Genomic DNA, 23,348 nt, shown 5'->3' with positions numbered 1-23,348 from the left:
GACACCGGTGGGGAGTCGGATTTTCAAAAGGCAGGTCTCTGTCCTTTGTGAGCCTTCCAAAGCGCTTCGGTGGAGGGAGGGGGCAGGAAGGCGGACGACACTCAGGAATTGTAGCACCCAAATCCACGGAGTGTTTCGCCAGCACCTCCTGCAACAGAGCCCAATCCCTGACAGGCTTTTAGGCAAGATAGATCATTTGAAAAAATGACAGACACAGGGTTTTCCGTCACCGCTCTCCCTTTCTTTTATTTCCCTGGGCTAACTGGCTTGTTCCTCTTTGGCTAAGGATGGAAGGGTATGTCTACACTACAATGTTAGTTCGAACTAACGGACGTTAGTTCGAACTAACATTCATAGCCGCTACACTAGCGCTCCGCTAGTTCGAATTTGAATCGAACTAGCGGAGTGCTTAGTTCGAACTAGGAAAACCTCATTTTACGAGGCTTAAGCCTAGTTCGAACTTACTAGTTCGAATTAAGGGCTGTGTAGCCCCTTAATTCGAACGAGTGGGAGGCTAGCCCTCCCCAGGTTTCCCTGGTGGCCACTCTGGCCAACACCAGGGAAACTCTATGCCCCCCTCCCAGCCCCGGACCCCTTAAAGGGGCACGGGCTGGCTACGGTGCCCGTGCCAGGTGCAAGCCTGCTAGCACCCAGCCAGCAGACCCTGCACCTGGCACGGCACAGAGCCACCCACCCGATGTCCCCCAGCCCACCCCCTCTTCCCGGGACCAGGCTGGCGGCTCCCGGAAGCTTGCCCTGGACCGCAAGAGGCGGGTACATTCCTGGGCTAGTGCGGACATCGTGGACCTCGTCCACGATCTCCGCACTAGGCACAGGAAAGTGGCCATCTAGGGCAGGAGAGCTGCCAGCCTGGCCACCCAGGAGCAGGTTTGCATGAAAATCAAGGGGGTCCACTGAGACCCCCGACCCTGAGCCCTGAGCTTACAATGGCCGTCCTGGGTCAGACCAAAGGTCCATCTAGCCCAGTAGCCTGTCTGCCGACAGCGGCCAACCCTAGGGACCGTGGAGGGGATGGACCAAAGACAGTGACCAAGCCATTTGTCTCGTGCCATCCCTCTCCAGCCTTGCACAAACTTTGGGCAGGGACACCACTCCTACCCCCTGGCTAAGACTACTCCATGGACCCAACCTCCATGACTTGATCTCACTTCCCTTTCAACTCTGTTCTAGTTGTAGCCTTCACAGCCTCCTGCAGCAAGGAGTTCCACCGGTTAACTATTTGCTTTGTCAAGAAGAACAACTTTCTCTTACTAGTTTCAAGCCTGCTACCCAGTCCTTTCCTTTGGTGTCCTCTAGTCCTTCTTTATGGGAACTCATGAAGAACTTTTCTCAATGCACCCTCTCCACCCAACCCCTGCTTTTAGAGACCTCTATCCTGTCCCCCCTCCGTCTCCTCTTTTCTAAGCTGAACAGTCCCAGTCTCTGTAGCCTCTCTTCATCTGGGACCTGTTCCCAACCCCTTATCATGTTAGTTGCCCTCCCCTCTCCCAGCCTTAATCTTCCCCTCTCCCACCTCCTTTTCCCAGTCTCCCCCAGTTTTGTTCAATAAAGACAGAGTCAATGTTGGAAGAAACGTTATCTTTATTTTGTACATCAATAAGAAGGGGGGCTAGGGAAGGGTAAGTGGAAGGAGGTGAGGGAGGAATGGGGTACGAGCCCCCGATGGGGAGGACTGGGCTGGCTCTGCAGGCTTCTGGGGGTGGAAGCTCTCCTGCAGCCCCCCGATTACCCCCTCTCCCCAGATGGCAGCCTGCGGCAAGTGCAGCCGGGCTGATGGCTGAGTGGTGTGATGTGCCCAGTGTGGGTACTCCGGGCACTCCAAGCCAGGACTGGTTTTCAAGCGGGGCACCCCTTAGAACTGTCTGTCCGGGGTGGGGGTCGGGACCCTTTAAGCGCAGCCCTCGGCTAGCCTGAGACTGCATCTCCACGCTCTAAGTCCTCCTCTGATGCCCTGCTGGCACTGCTTCCGGCCATCCTTAAGCCCTGTTCAGAGTCCACTCAAAGTGGACTTGCTAGTTCGAATTAGCAAAACTAGTTTTTAGTTCTAGACGCGTTAGTTCGAATTAGCTTAGTTCGAACTAGCGCTGTAGTGTAGACATACCCGAAGAGAGGAGCCAGCAGGGGTAGAATGAATTGTGTACCAGGTCCTGGAAACAAGAGCATCTCCTCCAGATCACCCATCCACACCTGAACTGTTTAAAAGCTTGGCTGCCAATAAAGACACCTTAGCTCAGCAAATGCCAAGCCAGGCACCTGTGTTTGGACACGAGGGGTGCACAGGGATGTGAGAACCAGGAAGGCTGATCTGTGAATTCACCCCCAACCGTCCCAGTACAAGACAGACGCTTGCGCCAACCAGCAGGGGTCACTGCTCCTCCGGCTTGGCTTGGACAAAGGTGCCCATCTGTTTGGTGTTCGCGTCTCGGAGCTGCGCCAGCTGCCTCTGGCCACGGCGGAGCAGATACTCGATGTGCATCACGTCGGCCCGGGGGATGCTGGCGTTCTTCCGGAACTCAGCCTGGATGCGAGGCAGGAATCCCGGCTTCTCCCGGCCGGTGCGCAGGAACTGCCTGTATAGGCTCAGGACGTGCTTCTGCAGCTTGCTATGCCGGGCCATGGTGCGCCTGGGGAGCCCTCCCAGGCCACGGGGGGGCCAGCGCCACGAGGCAGGGGCTGGAAGTGAACAGAGGCGGAGATGTTAGAGCAGCATCTCATTCCCAGACGCGCCTGTGCAGGCATTTCCATGCACTTTTCACCCCCACCTGCTAGGGTTACCAGATGGTTTAAAAAAAATACCGAACAGCAGGGGCCGGGGGGGGGGGGGGGGGGGGGGGCGGGACTGGCTGGAAGAGAGGGGGTTGGGGGGAACCGGCGGCCGGGAAGCAGGGCTGGCTGGGAGGGGGCTGGAGGGAGCGGGGCTGGCCGGGGGGCAACCAGCCGTCGGGAAGCGGGTCTAGTTGGGTTGAGGACCAAGAGGTGGGGAAACCGGCCGGCAGAGCTGCAGAGATGTACCAGAGCCTGGGTCGGATTCATCTTTGGTGGGCCCTGGCTCCTAGACCATAGACACCCTCCCCCCCGCCACCCCCCCGGAGGCCCTAGGGAAAATGGCACCCCGGCCCTGTGGACATGGTGCCCTCTCTGTTTCCCTTGGCCCCGAAGGCACTAAGCTCCACTCCTGCCGCCCAACTCCTACAAGGCCCGACGGATTTCTCTGTGGCCCCCGACCCAAAAAAGGATCCCCCCAGCCCTGTGTTAGGGGATACGAGGGAGTCTGGCTGGGACGTAAGTGCAAATAACTCTGCTCTTAGCAGCTCTGAACCGATGGGCTCTGCCCTGTGCCCCAACCAAGAACCCTAACATAAGAACGGCAGTACTGGGTAGCCTGTCTGCTGACAGTGGCCAGCACCAGGTGCCCCAAAGAGGGTTGACCAAAGACAATGATCAAGCGATTTGTCTCCTACCATCCTTCTCCAGCCTTCCACAAACAGAGGCCAGGGACACTATTTCTATCTCCTGGCTAATGGCCTTTTATGGACCTAACCTCCGTGAAATTATCTAGCTTCTCTTTAAATCCTGTTATAGTCCTAGCCTTCACAGTCTCCTCTGGCAAGGAGTTCCACAGGTTGACTACACGCTGTGTGAAGAAGAACTTTCTCTTATTAGTTTTAAACCTGCTACCCATTAACTTCATTTGGTGTCCTCTAGTTCTTCTATTATGGGAACTAATAAATCACTTTTCTTTATTCACCCTCTCCACACCACTCATGTTTTTATAGACCTCTATCATATCCCCCCTCAGTCTCCTCTTTTCTAAACTGAAAAGTCCCATCGCTTTAACCTCTCCTCATATGGGACTCGTTCCAAACCCCTAATCATGTTAGTTGCCCTTTTCTGAACCCTTTCCAAGGCCAAAATATCTTTTTTGAGGTGAGGAGACCACATCTGTACACAGTATTCAAGATGTGGGCGTACCATAGTTTTATACAGGGGCACCCTGAGTTACCAAACCACATGACACTGCCCATTAAAAACCCACCAGGACTTACCCAGCATTTATATGCAGAGGTCCCGCACCAGCAGCAATCTGCACTGGACAGGAAACCATCCGCCCAGCACGCGCGGGAAATCACAGGAACCCAGCCTGGACGGTCCCATGCCCCAGCCCTGACAGAAGAAAATCAAGGTGTGCTTGAAGTGCCACGCCCACCATCCCTTGGTCCTCTGGGGCATTCGGCACATCCTGCTGGGTGAAAGGGCCGGTCACAGCTCCAGGGTCTGTCACACTTCAGGGCCTTTGGCAGCTCCTATTCACCGGGGTCAGGCAGATAATCGCCCCGAGCTTTCCCAGCACTTTTCAGCATCAGCTCTCAAAGGGGGGCAGCGTGACCCCCATGGGAGCAGGGGAATGTCAAAGAAGGAATGGGGCGGGGCAGGGGAGGCAGCCAATGGCTTCTCCTAATGCAGTGGTCCCCAACCATTTGAGGTTGCCGGGCGCCAAGGGGCGTGGCCGTTTGCCCGCAGGGCGCCCTGGAGCGGAGCCCCCCATTGCGCACCCGGGGGCGGGGCCCCGCCATAGACACATTCCCAGGGCTGCCCCCCCCCCCCACAAGTACCGCATGCCCAGGGCCGGGCCTCCCACCAAGCGCCGCGCGCCCGGGGCCGGCACTAGCGCTGGCACTCTCCCCCCCCAAGCGTAGGCAAAGCAGGCAACCGGAGTTGTAAATGAAGCCCGGGATTTAAATATCCCAGGCTTTATTTGCATGTTCCCGTCTGGTCGCCATTTTGAAATTCCACTAGCCGCGCGGCTATAGAATGAGATGTAACAGTTAATTCGAACTAAGGACTTAGTTCGAGTTACCGTTTCATTGCCACATGTAGCTGGCAGGAAGGGACCTCGAGAGGTCGAGTCCAGTCCCCTGCCCTCATGGCAGGACCCAGTACTGTCTAGACGAGTGTTTCTTAAACTTTTTAAGACCGAGGAACACCAAACAATTTTTTTTTAATGAGGATTTTTTGTTGACTCCTGAGGTCTCTTCCAGCCCTAGGATTCTATAAATGTGCTTGGTACCTGTGCCTGGACCTTTATGCTTGATCTGGCTTATACTATTTCTCTTTCCTGCCTGCGGTTCCACTGAGCCAAAGTCTTGCTTCCTAGATTTCAGGCCTGTTGCTGTTTTTATGTTACCGGCCTTTATTCGGGCCTGCTGATTTTATGTTACCAACCCGCAACTTACTACAGAGGCAACTGAGTCCCAAAAAGGAGGAGCAGCTTGTTCAAAAACACAGCAAGCCAGTGGCAGCGCTAGGAATAGGACCCGTATGTCCCAACTCCCTGTCCCCTGCTGTACTAACCAGACCAAAATACTTTGACCACCAGGGTCTGAAGCCCCACAGACAGGGGCCACGGATGGGGAGGGGGAGAGGCAAAGGGGGCAGTTGTCTCGGGAGCTGATGATTTAAAAGGGTCCAGGCCTCTGGGTCACTGTATCGACTATTATGGCAGCCGCCACTGCCAGAGACCCGGGCAAATGAAATCAATCCTAGAGCTCTGTCTGGTGCAAGGTGGGTGGCGCTAAGGCCTGAATGGCCCTCGCCTTGCCCCTCCTACCTTTAGCTTTGCCCCTTTGAGGGGGTCTAGAGCCTTGCCCCTTTGAGGGGGTCTTGAGCCGACCCCCTCCCATACATTACCCAGGGCCCGACAACGTCTGTCACCAGCCCCGTTGACATGAATGTGCCCCAAATCCCTCAGACCCAGTACAGTCCCCCCCCCCTCCCCCCCCCCCCCCCCCGGATCCTTAATTCTTCTCTTGTCATCTGATTGCTTCAAGCATTGTTACAGGCTGGGGACCGACTGGCTAAGCAGCAGTTCAGCAGAAAAGGACCTGGGGATTACAGTGGATGAGAAGCCGGAGATGAGTCAACAGGGTGGCCTTGTAGCCAAGAAGGCTAATGGCATATTAGGGTGCATTAGGAGGAGCATTGCCTGCAGATCCAGAGAAGTGATTATTCCCCTTTATTCGGCTCTGGTGAGGCCACATCTGGAGTATTGTGTCCAGTTCTGGGCCCCCAACTACAGGAAGGATGGGGACGCATTGGAGGGGGTCCAGGGGAGCTTGACCAAAATGATTCGGGGTCTGGAGCACATGACCTATGAGGAGAAACTGGGGGATTTGGGTTTGTTTAGCCTGTAGAAGCAAAGAGTGAGGGGGGATTTGATAGCAGCCTTCAACTTCCTGAAGGGAGGTTCCAAAGAGGATGGAGAGAGGCTGTTCTCAGTAGTGAGGGATGGCAGAACACGGAACAGTGGTCTCAGGTTACAGCGGGGGAGGTCTAGGTTGGATATTAGGAAAAACTATTTCCCTAGGAGGGTGGGGAAGCGCTGGGCTGGGTTCCCTAGGGAGGTGGTGGAGTCTCCAGCCCTAGAGGTGTTTAAGTCTCCGTTTGACAAAGCCCTGGCTGGGATGATTGAGTTGGGGTTGGTCCTGCCTTGGGCAGAGGGCTGGACTTGATGACTCCTGAGGTCTTTTCCAACTCTAGGATTCTATGATTCATCCGTGCGATGTCACTGGAGACGCAGGGAGGTACATTGTGGGCGAAAGCCCCGATCTTGCTTCTGGTTTTGTACAGGCGGCCGTGAAAGTAACTTTACAGTTTCTCACAGGTACTGTCCTATTGCAGCCCAGGTCTCTGCAGTTCTTGCTGGAGCTGCGCACCAGGGCACTTTCACCTCTGTGTTCAGGATTCAGAGTTATCTCTTTTCCCAAAGATCTTCCCTGGAGCTGTTCAGAGAGAGCTTGCTCCCTCTCGCCACAGTCTCTCTTAAGGCAACCATGTTCTTCAGAGCCTCTGGCCTGACGTGGAACGGGACGGGGGACACCACAGAAGAGGCCAAATTCGCCGGGGGAAACACTCCAAGGAAATGGATGCTAAAGAGGGTCCATTCGCCAAGACTCATGTGCAGGGCCTCTTTGATTTCAGTGTTGTCACTGTAGACCAGCGCGCGCCCGTTGAGATTATGGTCCCTGAGCCTCTGTTTGTACAGCGGGACGTTTTCCTCCTTCAAGCCGATTGTGTCCATCTGGAAGAGAAGTGGGAGCACCCGTTAGTGCCGTGCATCTACTGAACATGTCGCCAAACACGTTTTTAGGAAGGGTCCGCTATAGCTCCCGAGAGGAACCTGTCTGGGCTTGCTCAGATTCTAGCAAACAAGGCGGGCCGGCCGGCTGTGGGGCCAGGTATGGTACCCGGCACACCCCACTGCCGTGTGCTTGGATTCTGTTAGGGGCACCGCTGAGCAAGTTGGCACGGCAGGGGAAATAGCATGCTCTCTGCAGGCAAAAGCTAGCAATGCAGGGACCACTGGAGGGGTGTGTTGAAATGAAGAGGGAAGGTTTCCTGACCCTGCTTGTAGGCTGGAGGGAAGCATGCAGTCAGCCTGACGGGGGTGGAGTTGGGCCTCTCGACCTAAAGCTATATCTACACTGCGGGCCTTTGCAGGCAGAGAGTATGCTAATGAAGCACTCATTAGAAACTTCTTGGCACTCATTAGCATGCTCTCTGCAGGCAAAAGCTAGCAGTGTAGACATAGCCTCAGGGTTCTTGTGTGTTATTCTGGATAAGGGGTATTACGCTGCAGGCCTCCAGCAAGAGTATTTATGTTTTTGCCTCTCTTCTCTCTGGAGTGCATAACAGACAGCTACGGGTCTCCCAGTCTTAAAACCGACCCAAGTCACTTCAGAGCGTAAAGGATGAACCCGGGGAGAGCCAGCCAATGGCTTCGGGGTTGGAGGAAAGAGCTCCAAGGAACCGAGTTGTTCCAAGAAGAAATGTTTTGTGCAAACCAAGGGTCAGGAGCAGCAGAAAGTGGGGGAACTAGCAGAGCCCGGACTGTGGCCTTGCCCCCTACATCACCCTTTCCCCCTCATCCTCACTCTGCCCATTCCCCCTCATGTGCCCCCCCTACTCCTGAGGCCTCAAACCCACACTGTGCCTTCCCCGAAAGCCCCCATCCCACACCGCCTGTTCCCCTCAACATCCTACCCCCACTAGTTCTCGCTCCTCTCCCTCCAGTTATGCACCAGTTATGTGGGACAGTTTTCTCCCAGCTCTGGGGCCCGTAGTCAGGGCTGTCCCTAGGCCCATGGGAAATATGTAGCTGCATAGGGCACCGGAAAATTTGGGCACCAAATTTTTGAGTTCCCCAATGCAGCAGCCATGTGTTCTTGTATGTCTGAGGATATGCCTCTGCCGGTTCGTCTCTGGGGACGCTGTGTCCTGTCTGCTGCAGGGCTTTTCCCTTCGCCCTCCCCCACGTGCTCCTCTCAGCTGGCAGTGTAATCCACACACCTAGTGTGTGTGGTTCACTGTCCCTTCGTGTGGCAATTGGACCTCTTACAGCCAGAGATAAGAACAAGGGAGCTCTACATCCTAAGCTGGGAGCCAGCTGCCTTCATGGCTCCAGCTGTCGAGGCCTCTAGGGGTGTGTCTAAACTACATGGCTCCATCGATGGAGCCATGTAGATGAGGCTGATCGGCAGAGGGAAATGAAGCCGCGATTTAAATAATCGCGGCTTCATTTAAATTTAAATGGCTGCCGCGCTCTGCCGACCAGCTGATGATCAGCTGTTTGTCGGCAGATCGGGGCAGTGTGGACGCTCCCGTCGACATGAAAGCCCTTTGTCGACCTCCCCCTGATGCCTCGTGGGATGAGGTTTACCGGGGAGGTCGACAAAGGGCTTTCACGTCGACGGGGAAGCGTCCAGACTGCCCCGATCTGCCGACAAACAGCTGATCATCAGCTGGTCGGCAGAGCGCGGCAGCCATTTAAATTTAAATGAAGCCCCGATTATTTAAATCGCAGCTTCATTTCCCTCTGCCGATCAGCCTCATCTACATGGCTCCGTCGACGGAGCCATGTAGTTTAGACACACTCCTAGAGGGCCTAGGTTCAAATCTGCTACGGGGTTCAAATCAGCAGCAGCAGCAAGCTAGCAAGCAGAGAGGATCTGCAACTCTGCTCTAGTTCCTGAGCCCTGCTTGGGGTAGGGAGGTAGTAGGAACGACCAGACCTCCAGCAGAAGCTGCATGAGGGGAAAAGGCCCAGGCAATCCTGCAGAAGGGCCCTCAATTATTCAGGGCCCCACGATTTGCAAAGATGGCTCTGCCTGTAGCCGTCATCTGTGGGCAGCTGCTGTCACATGAATGACATGCTTCTTGCGATGAAGAGGCATGGACATTCTATCGACAGCTGGCCCTGCTCGAAGGAAGGAAACCCAAGGGTGACCCACCTCTCGGCAGACATCCTCCACCGTCATACCCAGCAGAGTGCAGGTGCTGAGCTTGTCGAATTTCTTTGTCCGTTTCAGTCTGTGGCTGCCACGTTGCAGCTCCATCTGTCTTTTCAGGGATGGGTCCAAATTGACCGTGAAGGGGAGGTAGAAGAGGGCCTCCTCCACCCGAAACCTGCCGCACAGGAAAGTGTGGAACAGCTCGGGATCCTGGTCCAGTTCCAGCAGCTTTTCCATCTGGCCTTTCAGCATGTCCAGCTCTTCCATGTACTTCTCGTAGACCTCCCACAGAGACATGTCGGGGCGGAGCGGGCTTCCATGGCAGCTGCCCATTCGACTCCTCTGCTCCTCATCCTCGATGCACTGCAAGAGCCAGCTCAGACGGCACGGCCACTGGTTGGCAAGGAGCACCCATTCCACCACCTTCTTCGGACACACTTCATCCTTGGGGATGTTACTCGCCAGCAGCCTGATGGTGATGGTGACGGTGTTCACGATGTGCCGCATCTGCACCACGTTGTCTGTCATGAATTCCTTCAAGGCGTCATCCAGGAGGTAGTCGAAAGCATCTTGAATGAGGTCTTTGGCTCGGATACCTTTCCCGCAGCTGCCGGTTCCCAGCGCTGGGGTTCCAACCATGAGAGGTATCTGGCTGTCCTCTGCAACTGGATTCTGGGCATCGTGGTTGGCCGAATGGTAGCGAGACATGTTGAGGAAGTCAGAGCTGGCTTCCATCTTGCCATCCTGCCGGAAGCCGACCTCTGCCTCTAGCTGCTCCTTGCGCGCGATGATATTCCTGATCAGCCTCCGCTTGGTGTCGCAGTCCATCCGAGGGACAGAGAAGGGCAGGGTGACGATGCGGTTTAAGAACTCGTAGCCGTTGTTGGCCATACCTCTCATATACTTGGAGCTTTCCACGCAGTCGACAATGATGCTGGAGTCAACAGCCAGGATGGAGATGAAAGGGGCGTCATCGTCTGAGAGGAGAATGTTCATGGCATCAAGGACGCCCACCACCTTGTCAGGGCTGCATGTATCCAAGTGGGTGATCTCCAGCACCACCCGCAGCTTCCGCCGCTGGAAGATCTCCATGTACTGCAGGAACCCAGTGATTGTCCTGACTTCGCTTTTCACGCAGCTCATGAAGCCCAGCTGTGCGCTGAGAGCCGTCTGGTTCATCTGTCTCTCCAGCTGGCTCTTCTGGGTGACGATAATGTTTCGTACCACTGTGATAGTGAGCCGTATGGCAGCTGCTGCAGAGACGCTGACAGCCGTCACCCCAATGCCTTCCACGACAGCTATGGCGTCTCCTGAGGCATCCCCGATGGGGATCCCAAACACTAGGAGGAGACCACCCACCCCAATAGCTACCATGATCAAAAGGATCACAGCCACCCACAGCGGGAGGAAGAGGAACTTCTTGCTAACCCATTCCTGATCCCCTGGTCTTTCGATGATGCTACATTTCCTGTCTATGGTCCTGTAAATGCTCATGGGTAGGAGACCAAAGTGGCTTTCGATGCCGTCGCACAGTGTGGTAATGAGGCCTGCCCAGAGCTGGTCGCAGCCCGCGTACTCCCAGGCGCTGAAATGGATGAAGACGTGTTTCACGTTCCTTCTCCACTTCTGCTGCTCCGTCAGGACCGGGCGGTAGAAGATCATGAGTAACAGGAGCTTGAGTAGATCCCGGCCAGTGTTGTCACGCTGCATCTTCTGCGTCCGCTGAAATTCCTCCTGGTCTTTCTTCTTCGATTCGTTTTCCATGTTCTCTGAGATAAAAGAGGAAGATATGTTAGGTACCTGGCAGTGCCTTAAATCTCTCCTCCTGAAGGGTCTTCCAGCTTCACAATCCCTCCCTTCTGGGAAGCAATCAAGAATGGGTAGCTCTTGGCAAAGCCATCCTTAGGATTGATGGGATCCTACACCGTTCTATTAAACTGGTGCCCATCTGCCCAACAGCAGCCCAGATGGATGTTGAATTTTTAGCGATGTGATTTTATAATCCTCATCCACACACTAATAAACAAACACATTTTAAACTAAGGTCCTGTCGACTCTCACAGTAAATTCAGCAAACATTTAGCAGAGGTTGGCAAATGCCTTTTAAATGGCTTCATTACTATGTCGTCGATGTTCTGCCAGTAGCTCGAGCAGACTTTGTCACTTGTAAATTAACTAGATCTTCTAGAACTTCTGCTGCTGGAGGAAGCAGAGCCACAGACCATGGATAGGAAGAGGCAGGTGGGTGGAGTGGACATGAAAACCCAGTGCTGCTCCAAATTTTCAGGTCCCCTATGCGATTGCATAATCGGCAAATGAGTACGGGTGGCTCTGGCTCTTTGGAGATAGTTGTCATCCACTAATCCCCATCCCCACAAGGTTCCTTCCCCGTCTTACGTTCCCCGGGGCAGTACTCACCCTTGATTTTCTGTAAGAGCAGGTTTTTGCAATGTCCCCATGGTGCATAAAACCCAGCAGTCACTGGCGTGGGCACAGTGTACAGGGCCTTCGCTAAAGCGAGGCAGTAGATATCCTCCTTGGTCTGGAACCCTGCAACGGGGATGAGGTAAAACACGAAGATTAGCCTCACCGAGCGCATCCTCAGTGGATGCTCAACAGTGTCTCTGCTAATATTTTTCGGTTCAAGGTACTAGGTACAAGGGGAGGGAGCAAACAAATGTCCGAAACCAGACAAGTTTATTTTAGGCTATAAATATTGGGGTGCCTGGCCTTACCCCCTTTGCATGGCCGAAGGGACAACAGAGACTTACTGACTGAATTGCTCCTCATCCTGGAGCACTTGAGTTGGTGCACGCGTAACCGCAAATCCAGGGCACTAGATCTGTGACTACACAGCTATAAACCTGGCCAAGTGCCTCTGTCACCAAACGGTGTCTGTGGTCGGTCTTTGTGCATAACAGCGAGATCTGCAGCAGGAGCAGGCTGCGTTACCTGCACTGACCACTGATAACACCAGAGCTCCAAGAACAGAAGCACTGAGCCACGCTGCTGAGGCAACCACATCACAGCTCTTAACACTAGGAGCCCGTAAGTACTCCTGTAGACCCTGCTTTCGCTGGCATTAAGCCAAACAGCGTCCACAGAGCCCCCTGGCACTCCTGCGCCCTGCTGTGCAATGCAGAGGGAGAGATGGAGAAGAGAAAGGCCCACGTGTTCCTTTGCCCTGGCCCAGGCTAGCCTATGCCACTTCCCATGGTTCTGTGGGCCAGACTTGCAGGGCGGGGAAAAGAGATGTAGAGGTCATGGTGGGTAATCAGCAGAACATGAGCTCCCATTGTGGCGTTGGGGCTTAAAAAGCTATTGTAATTCTGGGATGTATAAACAGGAAACGCTTGAGCAGGAGTAAAGAGGCTGTCTCGCTTCTGTGATGGATGGGAGGCCCACTGTTCTTTTCTGAACATCCCAGTATTCAGTGACTAAAGGGTTAAACCTAGCTAGCTAGAAAGTGTTGGCAGGGAGCCAGGAGCACCAGTGAGAAGAAAGAGTTCAGATCTGCATTAAAAGGGAATCTGTCTGCTGTTTTTCTTTGTGAGTTTAATCCTGGAGCTGTGGAAGGGGATGAGGGGGGGGATGAATTGAACTGGGCAGGGACATCATGCCTAAAAAAAAGAATACCTGGGCCTAGAATTGGACTGGACCTTGGAAGTGTGGATCCTTGAGTAGATAGAGAATGTTTATTTAGATGCGATCAGGTTATTTTTTTGTTTTGTTGTTTGGTTAAACTCCTCTGTGCTAAATCCATATCCCCTCCTCTCCCCACTATAACTTTAAACTGAATCCCAGGGATGCAATTGTCTGTGTTTTAATCTGTTCTTTTCTCAGTTGCGCTATAACTCCTAGCAGCCAAGTCAGCTTTACAAATGAATACCTTTTTGTTTTCTTAATATAATCACCTATTTTAAGGCTATGATCTGATTTTGTATCCTGGAAAGTAATAGGAGGTCTGTGTATACCTGCCTAAGACTAAGAGGACAGCTATCAGAAATTACAGTTTGTTTTCATTTTTCTTTTTTTCTTTCCAAGTGCTAAATAAAAGGGAATAATGACATCTCTGGATCTGCTGGCAATGCTTCTCCTAATGCAACCTAATATGCCATTAGCCTTCTTGGCTACAAGGGCACACTGTTGACTCATATCCAGCTTCTCATCCACTGTAACCCCCAGGTCCTTTTCTGCAGAACTACTACTTAGCTGGTTGGTCCCAGGCCTGTAACAATGCTTGGGATTCTTCTGTCCCAAGTGCAGGACTCCGCACTTGTCCTTGTTGAACCTCATCAGATTTCTTTTGGCTCTTGTGTAAAAGAGTTTGGGGTACCCTTCTGGAATACGTTCCCAAGTGACTTCTTCCTGCGTTCAAGAAGAAAAAGTTTTTTTCCACTTGGGTAGAGGCAGCAACCCTCCTAAGCTCAGGGAATCTGTGACCTTGGGGAGTTTTGAAGCAGAAGCCCATAGAGACACGGTATTTTAAGGTCTCTTTTGGGCCCACACCTTCTGCACTCCAAGTGCCAGAGTGGGGAACCGACTTAGCCTCTTTATTCGGCACTTGAACTTCTGCTGCTGGAGTTCTGTGCCCAGCTCTGGTGACCAGAATTCCAGATGGATGTTGATAAATTGGAGAGGGGTCATGTCAAGGCTGTTTCCCACTCTGGCACTCCAAGTGCAGAAGGTGGGGGCCCACAAGAGACTTTAAAATACCCTGCCACTGGAGGCTTGTGTTGGTGTTGCTGCCATCATCCAAATGCACAAACCCCTTTGAGAACCAGACAGGCGCATTTCAGAATTCCCTCCTGTGGGGTACCTTCCTTGTCCTTGACACTCCCTCCAGAGAGAGCTTGAAAACCTGTAATTTCTCCTAGAAGTATGGCTTGCTGTCTTAGGCACGTGCATACAGAACCTTCCGCCCTCTAGGATGCAGGAATCAGATCATGGTTTTAAAAATGTGACGTCTATTAACAAAACAAATACACTTGGTGAAACATTACTTAGAATCATAGAACCATAGAGCTGGAAGAGACCTCAGGAGTCATCAAGTCCAGCCCCTGCCCAAGGCAGGACCTATCCCAACTAAATCAACCCATCCAGGGCTTTGTCAAGCCAAGACTTAAAAACCTCTAGGGATGCAGATTCCACCACCTCCCTAGGGAACCCATCTCAGTGTTTCCCTACCCTCCTAGTGAAATAGTTTTTCCTAATATCCAACCTAGACCTTCCCCATTGTAACTTGAGACCATTTCTCCTTGTTCTGCCATCCGTCACTACTGTGAACAGCCTCTCTCCATCCTCTTTGGAACCTCCCTTCAGGAAGTTGAAGGCTGCTATCAAACCCCCCTCGCTCTTCTCTTCTGCAGACTAAACAAACCCAAATCCCTCAGTCTCTCCTCATAGGTCATGCGCTCCAGCCCCCTAATCATTTTGGTCGCCCTCCGCTGGACCCTCTCCAATGCGTCCACATCCTTTCTATAGTGGGGGCCCCAGAACTGGACACAATACGCCAGATGTGGCCTCACCAGAGCCGAATGAAGGGGAATAATCACTTCTCTGGATCTGCTGGCAATGCTCCTCCTAATGCACCCTAATATGCCATTAGGTTTCTTGGCTACAAGGTCACACTGTTGACTCATATCCAGCTTCTCATCCACTGTAACCCCCAGGTCCTTTTCTGCTGAACTGCTACTTAGCCAGTCGGTCCCCAGCCTGAACTATGCTCGGGATTCTTCCATCCCAAGTGCAGGACTCTGCACTTGTCCTTGTTGAACCTCATCAGATTTCTTTTGGCCCAATCCTCTAATCTGTCTAGGTCGCTCTGGACCCTATCCCTGCCCTCCAGCATATCTACTGCCCTCCAGCGTATCTACTTGGTTGCTAGGTGTTACAAAGAAACTGAAAAAAGAAAGATTAAAACACAGAAAATCGCTTCCCTGGGATTCAGTTTGAAGAGTTCTAGGGTAAAGGGGGATAGTTACATGTGCTTAGCAAAAAGAAGTCCAACAAACTAAAAAAATAAAGAAAATAACCTAGTAGCGTCTGACTAAAAATTCCCTGTTCTACTCACATCTCTCTTGTTCCAAGATTTAGTCTTTCCCTAGCCAAGAAAGTCGCTGGATTCTGCTTGCCCAGGTTCCTGGCTTAATTCACATCTTCCAGGCATGATCACACAACAACAGGCACATCACTGCTTCCAATTCAAAACCCCAAATTCTGTTTCCATTTTCTTTCCTGGCCTCCTGTCAACTCGCTTCCTGCTTCTCTAGCATTCCTGGAGACTTTCTAGGACCTTTTGTCTGTAAGCAGGGGCTGAACTGCTGCTTGCTGTCAGCCAGCTGAAAGGAGGGGTGGGTGTGCCCACTACAGTTGTTTAGCTCTACAAGGTAATTAACTGTTAACTGTTGACATGTAAATACTGCTCAGGAGAGAATCCAAGGTGTGGCTATGGAAATCCCATTCAGCCAGGGCTGATGGAGGGTCAGTGTTGGAATGGAATGTGGAGAATTGTATATAATTTGGGACTGTTGTGGGGGTCACTAATCATGCTACCCCTAAATGTGGGAACTGTCAAACATGCCACCAGTGCTTGCAGGAGAGACACCACCATCATGGTAATAGGTCTCGGAAGAACAAGCCTCCCCCCTTCCAGAGTTGAGTGAACAGAGCTGGGGGAAAGGGTTAAAGGACTTGAGTTAGCCTGCTTCACACCTACCAGGTGTGAGCTGTAAGACTGGCCCAGCCTGCACCTTTCCCCCTTTGTTTTAAGGACAGACCTAAAGCAGACTCCCTGAGGAGTCTTTTTGTTTGCTAGTCCAGTGAAAGCTGGATTCAGTTGAGAGCTGAAATCACTGGTTTGGCTGAGAGTTGAAGTCACTGAGCTGAAATCACTGGTTTGGCTGAGAGCCAGACCTACTGCAGCCAGTAGAGTGGCAGCAGGCGAGGAGCGGCGACTAGCGGCGTGGCGCGGCGGCAGGCAGGCGAAGAGCAGCCATCAGCGGTGTGGTGTGGTGTGATGGTGGACGAGGAGCAGCCATTAGCGGCATGGCGTGGCGCGGTGGCAGGCGAGGAGCAGCCATTAGCGGTGTGGCATGGAGCGGCGGCAGGCAAGGAGCGGCGACCAGTGGTGTGGAGCGGCAGCAGGCGAGAAGCGGCGACAGGTGCCCAGCGGAGCGTCCAGAGGTGTGGGACGAGACAGCGGGTGAAGCATAGCGGAGTTTCGTATAAGGTGCCCCCTATCTATCTCCCCACCCCCATCTCTACCCAGGTTGGGAGGTGAAACCCTGCGGGTGAACTTTGGGACTCTGGGTGGCACAGAGACTTGTGGGGACAGAGACTTTTGGGGAGTCGGTGGACTTCGGGCGAATCTTGGCCGGGGTGGGGGCTCATGTTTGGGTTATGAACTCTGTTTGTGGTGTTTTCCCCAAGCTAATGCCGTATGAAGTCTTCCTCTGTTTCATTAAATGTTCTTTTCCTACACTCAGACTCAGTGCTTGCGAGTGGGGAAGCATTGCCTCTCAGAGGCGCCCAGGGGTGCGTGAATTTCCCAGATCACTGGGTGGGGGCTCGAGCCGGTTCTTTGTGAGATTGACCCCAAGATATTGAACCCAGCCCTGGTTCCTGCCAGGCCTACCCGGCAGAAGGGCTACATTTTGGGGGCTCGTCCGGGATTTACTGGGTCAGTACCCCTCGCAAGCACATGTTGAGTGAGTTGCTGTTGTGGGAAATAATTGTGATTTGTATTTGAGGGCATTACTGTTTGTATCATGGCTTGTCTGTCAGGTTTGTTGGGCCCTGGCCCAGAAGCCTCTAGCTCAGAGGCAGCAACCTCAGCAGATGATTGGGCAAAAGCCCTGGGGCAAATCTTGGAGAAATGTGTGCTATCCCATGCTATGGCAAGCTCCTATTGTAAGTTAAGATTATTCCCTGGGGAAGAGGAGTTTGAGCCCTGGCTGGAACACACCACTGAAATGCTAGAGCATTGGGCTGTGCCAGGCAGAGAAAAACGAAGATGTTTAGTAGACAGTCTCCGGGGCCCAGCTTTAGATGTGATTCGCACCTTGAAGCTCACTAACCCTGAGGTCAGTGTAAAGGACTGCCTAGAGGCCCTCACTCACACCTTTGGGAGCATGGAGGGTCCTGAAGACAGTTTTTGTAACTTTCTCAATGCTAAGCAGCACCGAGGAGAGAAGCTCTCAGCCTATGTACAGAGGTTGGAGAAGTTGCTGCAGAGAGCTGTCATTAGGGGAGCCATGACTGCTGAGCAGATGGACCAGACCAGATTGGCTCAAATTGTAAGAGGAACTCCATATTACAGCCCGATTCTACTACACCTCCGGCTAAGAGAACGACTGGAACACCCCCCAGCGTACTCCCAACTGATAAAGGAGGTCAGAGAGGAGGAAGAAAGGCAGGCTACCAGTGGGCTTTGGGAGGCCCAGAGGCCTAAGCCAACCAGCGCTGCACCCCGACAAACAGCCAGTGTGCTCATGGTGAACACCAGAGGAGACATTGCCCAGCAAGTTCAGGTCCTGACAGAACGGATTGCTGAGTTGCAGAGAGCCATTGACCAAGCGCGGATTTGCAGGGATGAGGAACCTCAGGCTGTGGTGATGGATAAGTCAGCGCCTGGAGCTGCCATCCCACCCAGCCAAAGGAGGAGAGGATCATTCTTCTGCTACCGGTGTGGTCAAGATGGGCACAAGGCTGCACATTGCCCAAAAGAGGAAAACCCCAGTTTAGTTTATGGAAAGCTGAGAATCAGTCATGAGACGGTCGGGGGACAGGGACCACCCAGACCCCCAGGATTTGACGGATTCCCCAGAAGAGACCACTCAGCTAGGATCCCTTCAGGACTGATAGGGCCTCGAGCAGAGGTCACTGTAAGGATTGAAGGGGCGGAGTGCAAAGCAGTGCTTGATACCGGATCTCAGGTGACAATTATATTCCAGTCATTCTACCAACAGGTGCTCAGGCACCTGCCTATCCAGCCATTGACTGGCCTTGGCCTGTGTGGTCTCAGCATGAACGAATATCCCTACAAAGGGTATGTCATAGTGCATTTGGAATTCCCTGAGGAGGTGGCAGGGGTAAGAGAAGAGGTGGACACAGTAGCCTTGATATGCCCTGACCCTAAAGGGGTCCCTGATGTGTCAGTACTGATAGGGACCAACTCCAGTCTCTTCAAGGTGCTCGCAGAATACTGCAGACGACAGGCTGGGGACCAATATCTGGATACCCTGATGATCCATACCCTTTGTGCTGAAGCCTATAGGAAGATTGAAGATGCTAAACAGGAGGTGTCTGAGCTACCAATGGGTACTCTAAGGTATGCAGGCGCAAACCCTTTAGTAGTGCCTGCAAGGACAGAGCAGGAAGTGCTCGTCATGAGCACCTGGCTGAAAGGCAATAAACGAGTGTTCGCCATTGTAGAACAACCAACTGAGGGAGAGCTTCCTGATGGGGTCCTGGTCCCCTGTGGAGTTATAACTTTACCAGCAGCATCCCAGGACACAGTCACAGTACTGATTGCGAATGAAACAAGTCGTGATATTATTGTGAATCAAGGGCAAAAGATAGCAGATCTTTTTGAGACTGAATCGATTGTGAGTCCCCAGTGTGAACCGCACATTCAGACTATAGATCCATCAAGGTTTGACTTTGGAGATTCACCCTTGGACGAAGAGTGGAAGGATCGCCTGAGGAAGAAGCTCTCTGAAAGACCCAAGGTATTCTCACTGCATGAGTGGGATGTGGGGTGTGCCAAAGGGGTTGAGCATAACATCAGACTACATGATCCCCGACCTTTCAGGGAGAGATCTAGAAAAATTGCACTTTCAGAGATGGATGATGTGCGACATCACCTTCAGGAACTGGCTGCAACTGGCATCATTTCTGAGTCCCACAGCCCCTATGCTTCACCCATTGTGGTAGTCCGAAAAAAGAATGGGAAAATTCGGATGTGTATTGACTACCGCACCCTGAACCGCCGTACTGTGGTTGACCAGTACACAATGCCCCGAGTAGAAGATGCATTAGATTGTTTAGTGGGAAGCCAGTGGTTCTCAGTATTGGATCTTCGAAGTGGATACTACCAGATCCCCTTGGGAGCAGAGGACAAGGAGAAGACCGCCTTCATCTGCCCGTTGGGGTTTTATCAGTTTGAACGCATGCCTCAAGGGATCTCTGGGGCCCCCGCCACATTCCAGCGCCTCATGGAGAAAGTTGTAGGGGATATGAACTTACTGCAAGTCTTGGTCTATTTGGATGATCTGATTGTATTTGGAAGGACCTTGGAAGAGCATGAAGAGAGACTTCTTAAAGTACTTGACAGGTTGGAGGCCCATGGGCTGAAACTTTCCATTGATAAGTGTCAATTCTGCCAAACATCAGTGAAGTATGTTGGTCATATTGTGTCCCAAGAAGGTGTGAGTACCGATCCGGATAAAGTAGAAGCACTCACTACCTGGCCACGCCCCAGAAACTACAGAGAGCTTAAGACTTTCCTTGGATTTAGTGGCTACTATCGGAGGTTTGTGAAGAATTATGCCACCATTGTAAAGCCTCTGAATGATCTTACCAGGGGATACCCGGCCATCAAGAGGAAAGCTAAGACCAAGAATAAGGGGAGACCCCCACGACCTCCCGATCCAAGACAATATGGCTCCCTAGAGCCTTTTGGACCACGATGGGATGAGGGATGTGAAAGGGCTTTCCGAGAGATCATTAGCTGTCTAACTCATGCTCCAGTCTTAGTTTTTGCTGACCCAAACAAGCCATTCCTCCTACATACAGACGCCAGTTTGGATGGTTTGGGAGCAGTCTTGTACCAAGATGTGAATGGCAACCGTAAACCTGTGGCCTTTGCCAGCCGAGGGCTGTCTGACAGTGAAAGTCGTTACCCCATCCACAAGTTGGAGTTCCTGGCCTTGAAGTGGGCCATCACTGAGAAATTTCGGGACTATTTGTACGGTGCTAATTTCCAGGTATGGACAGACAACAACCCACTGACTTATGTACTAACAAGTGCTAAGCTGGATGCTACTGGACAACGATGGGTGGCCGCCCTGGCCAGCTATGAGTTCAGCATACAGTACCGATCAGGGAGAAACAATGTAGATGCAGATGCGTTGTCTCGGCGTCCACAGCCAACAGAAATTGGTGAGATTCCTGTAGACGGAGTGAGAGCTATCTGCAACGGTAGTTATCAGAAATCCAAGGCACATGAGAGTCCTCATGGGTGTGTTGCAGAAACACTGGGCCTACCCCCTGAGAGTGTACCCTCTGTCTCCGTGAACTACATTATGTTGGACCAGTCCCCCTTGCCCAGGCTCAATGCTTCTGACTGGCAGAGAGCACAGCTGCAAGATGTCGACATCCGTAACACACTACTTGCAAAAAGAGAAGGGAAAAGCCCTAGTGCAGTTGCCACATCCACCCCTGAGGGTAAGCTACTGTTGCGGGAGTGGTGCAAACTGGAACTAATACAGGGGGTGCTGCACCGGATCACAGTAGATCCTTTGCAAAATCGACGAACGCAACTAGTGCTACCAAAAGAGTACAGAGCCTTGGCCATGAGAGCCCTGCATGATGATTTTGGGCATTTGGGAATGGAGAAAACCCTGGAACTTATCCGTAGTAGGTTTTACTGGCCCCGAATGGCTGAAGATGTACGAAAAAAATGTGAGACCTGTGCCCGATGTGTTCATAGGAAAACTCTGCCTACCAGAGCTGCTTATCTGGAGAATATCACCACCAGCAGGCCTTTGGAGCTGGTGTGTATCGATTTCTTGTCTTTAGAAGTGGACAGGAAAAATATGGGGAACATTTTAGTAGTGACTGACCATTATACCCGATATGCACAGGCATATCCCACACGTGACCAGCGAGCCACTACTGTGGCACGAGTTTTGTGGGAAAGATATTTTTCAGTGTATGGTCTCCCAACTCGGATACATTCTGACCAGGGGAGGGACTTTGAGAGTCACCTCTTGAAGGAGGTGCTACGATTGTCCGGAGTTAAGAAGTCCAGAACAACACCTTACCACCCCCAAGGTGACCCTCAGCCTGAGCGGTTCAATCGGACTCTACTAAATATGCTGGGGACTTTACGCCCAGACCAGAAAGCATCCTGGAGCCAGCATGTCGCATTTTTGGTGCATGCCTACAATGCTACAAGAAATGATGCTATAGGGGTCACCCCATTCTTCATGATGTTTGGACGAGAGCCGATGCTGCCTATAGACATATGCTTTGGAGTATCAGGAGATGGCGAGAGTTATGAGACACACTTGCAATATGTCTCCCGATTACGAGAAAAACTGCAGAATGCCTATCGCTTGGCTACTGCAGCTGCCCGGAAAAATGCAGACCGTAATAAACACCGATATGATGCGCGAGTGCGCCCACAAGAGCTCCAACCTGGGGACAGAGTTCTGCTACGAAATATGGGTATTGCTGGCAAACACAAGATTGCCGACAGATGGAAGGCAATGCCTTACCGGGTGGTGGAAAAACTTAGAGATCTACCGGTCTACAAGATTAAACCAGAAACTGGGCCAGGGCAAGTAAAAACAGTACATCGGAACCTTCTGCTGCCTGTGGGAGAATTGGTAGGCGCTCCTTACGAAATGGACCATGACATGGGGCCTCAGCGAAAAAGAAGTGTCCGGCCAAGTCAACCACCCATCATGTGTGGTGAGTCCTGTGAAGCTAATCTGCCTCTACCCAGCACCTTTGAGAGTGAATCTGAAGAGGAAGATGATCCCATTGAGTATACTGGGATGCAGACCAGATTCCGGACTCCATCAATGAGACATGGAGAGAGCTCCACTTCTTTGGCTCTGAATCCTATGGCTGAGGCATTTAGGCCTGTGGAAGGAGGTTCGGTGTACTCACCTAGACAAACCTCGGAGGATGAGTTTGTCCCATCTACATCTTCAGAACTTCTGGGAGAGGAACAGGCTTGTGATGACACACCTGTGTCAGTGGACAGAGAGTATGTTCCAGGGGAAGGTGTCCCCAGTGCCCTGGACATCCCAGCATCTCAACAAGAGGTGCAACGGCATGTATCTGAAGAGAGGGTACCTACACATAACCCCTTGTCAGCCCTACCCCCAGAAGAAGTCCCCACAGTTCCTGCTGTGCCTGTGCTCGATAGGCGTGACAGGGTTATAAAACCAGTGAACAGGCTAACTTACAATGCACCAGGAGTGGTTAGTGAGGATGTGATACACCTGGCACACAGGCTGGTAGAGGCCATAGTGGGGTTCCTTAGACCCTTTGAAGAGAAGTCACGTTGCTGGTATAATCAGGAACATATTTTGCCGGGACGGCAAATTTTTGACTGGGGGGAGGATGTAAGCAGGGGCTGAACTGCTGCTTGCTGTCAGCCAGCTGAAAGGAGGGGTGGGTGTGCCCACTACAGTTGTTTAGCTCTACAAGGTTGTTAACTGTTAACTGTTGACATGTAAATACTGCTCAGGAGAGAATCCAAGGTGTGGCTATGGAAATCCCATTCAGCCAGGGCTGATGGAGGGTCAGTGTTGGAATGGAATGTGGAGAATTGTATATAATTTGGGACTGTTGTGGGGGTCACTAATCATGCTACCCCTAAATGTGGGAACTGTCAAACATGCCACCAGTGCTTGCAGGAGAGACACCACCATCATGGTAAGAGGTCTCGGAAGAACAAGCCCCCCCCCCTTCCAGAGTTGAGTGAACAGAGCTGGGGGAAAGGGTTAAAGGACTTGAGTCAGCCTGCTTCACACCTACCAGGTGTGAGCTATAAGACTGGCCCAGCCTGCACCTTTCCCCCTTTGTTTTAAGGACAGACCTAAAGCAGACTCCCTGAGGAGTCTTTTTGTTTGCTAGTCCAGTGAAAGCTGGATTCAGTTGAGAGCTGAAATCACTGGTTTGGCTGAGAGTTGAAATCACTAAGCTGAAATCACTGGTTTGGCTGACAGCCAGACCTACTGCAGCCAGTAGAGTGGCAGCAGGCAAGGAGTGGCGACTAGCGGCATGGCATGGAGTGGCGGC

Source organism: Pelodiscus sinensis, chromosome 33 (assembly GCF_049634645.1).
Source record: "Pelodiscus sinensis isolate JC-2024 chromosome 33, ASM4963464v1, whole genome shotgun sequence".
In the NCBI taxonomy this organism is placed as follows: Eukaryota; Metazoa; Chordata; order Testudines; family Trionychidae; genus Pelodiscus; species Pelodiscus sinensis.
This window is presented reverse-complemented; position numbering follows the sequence as displayed.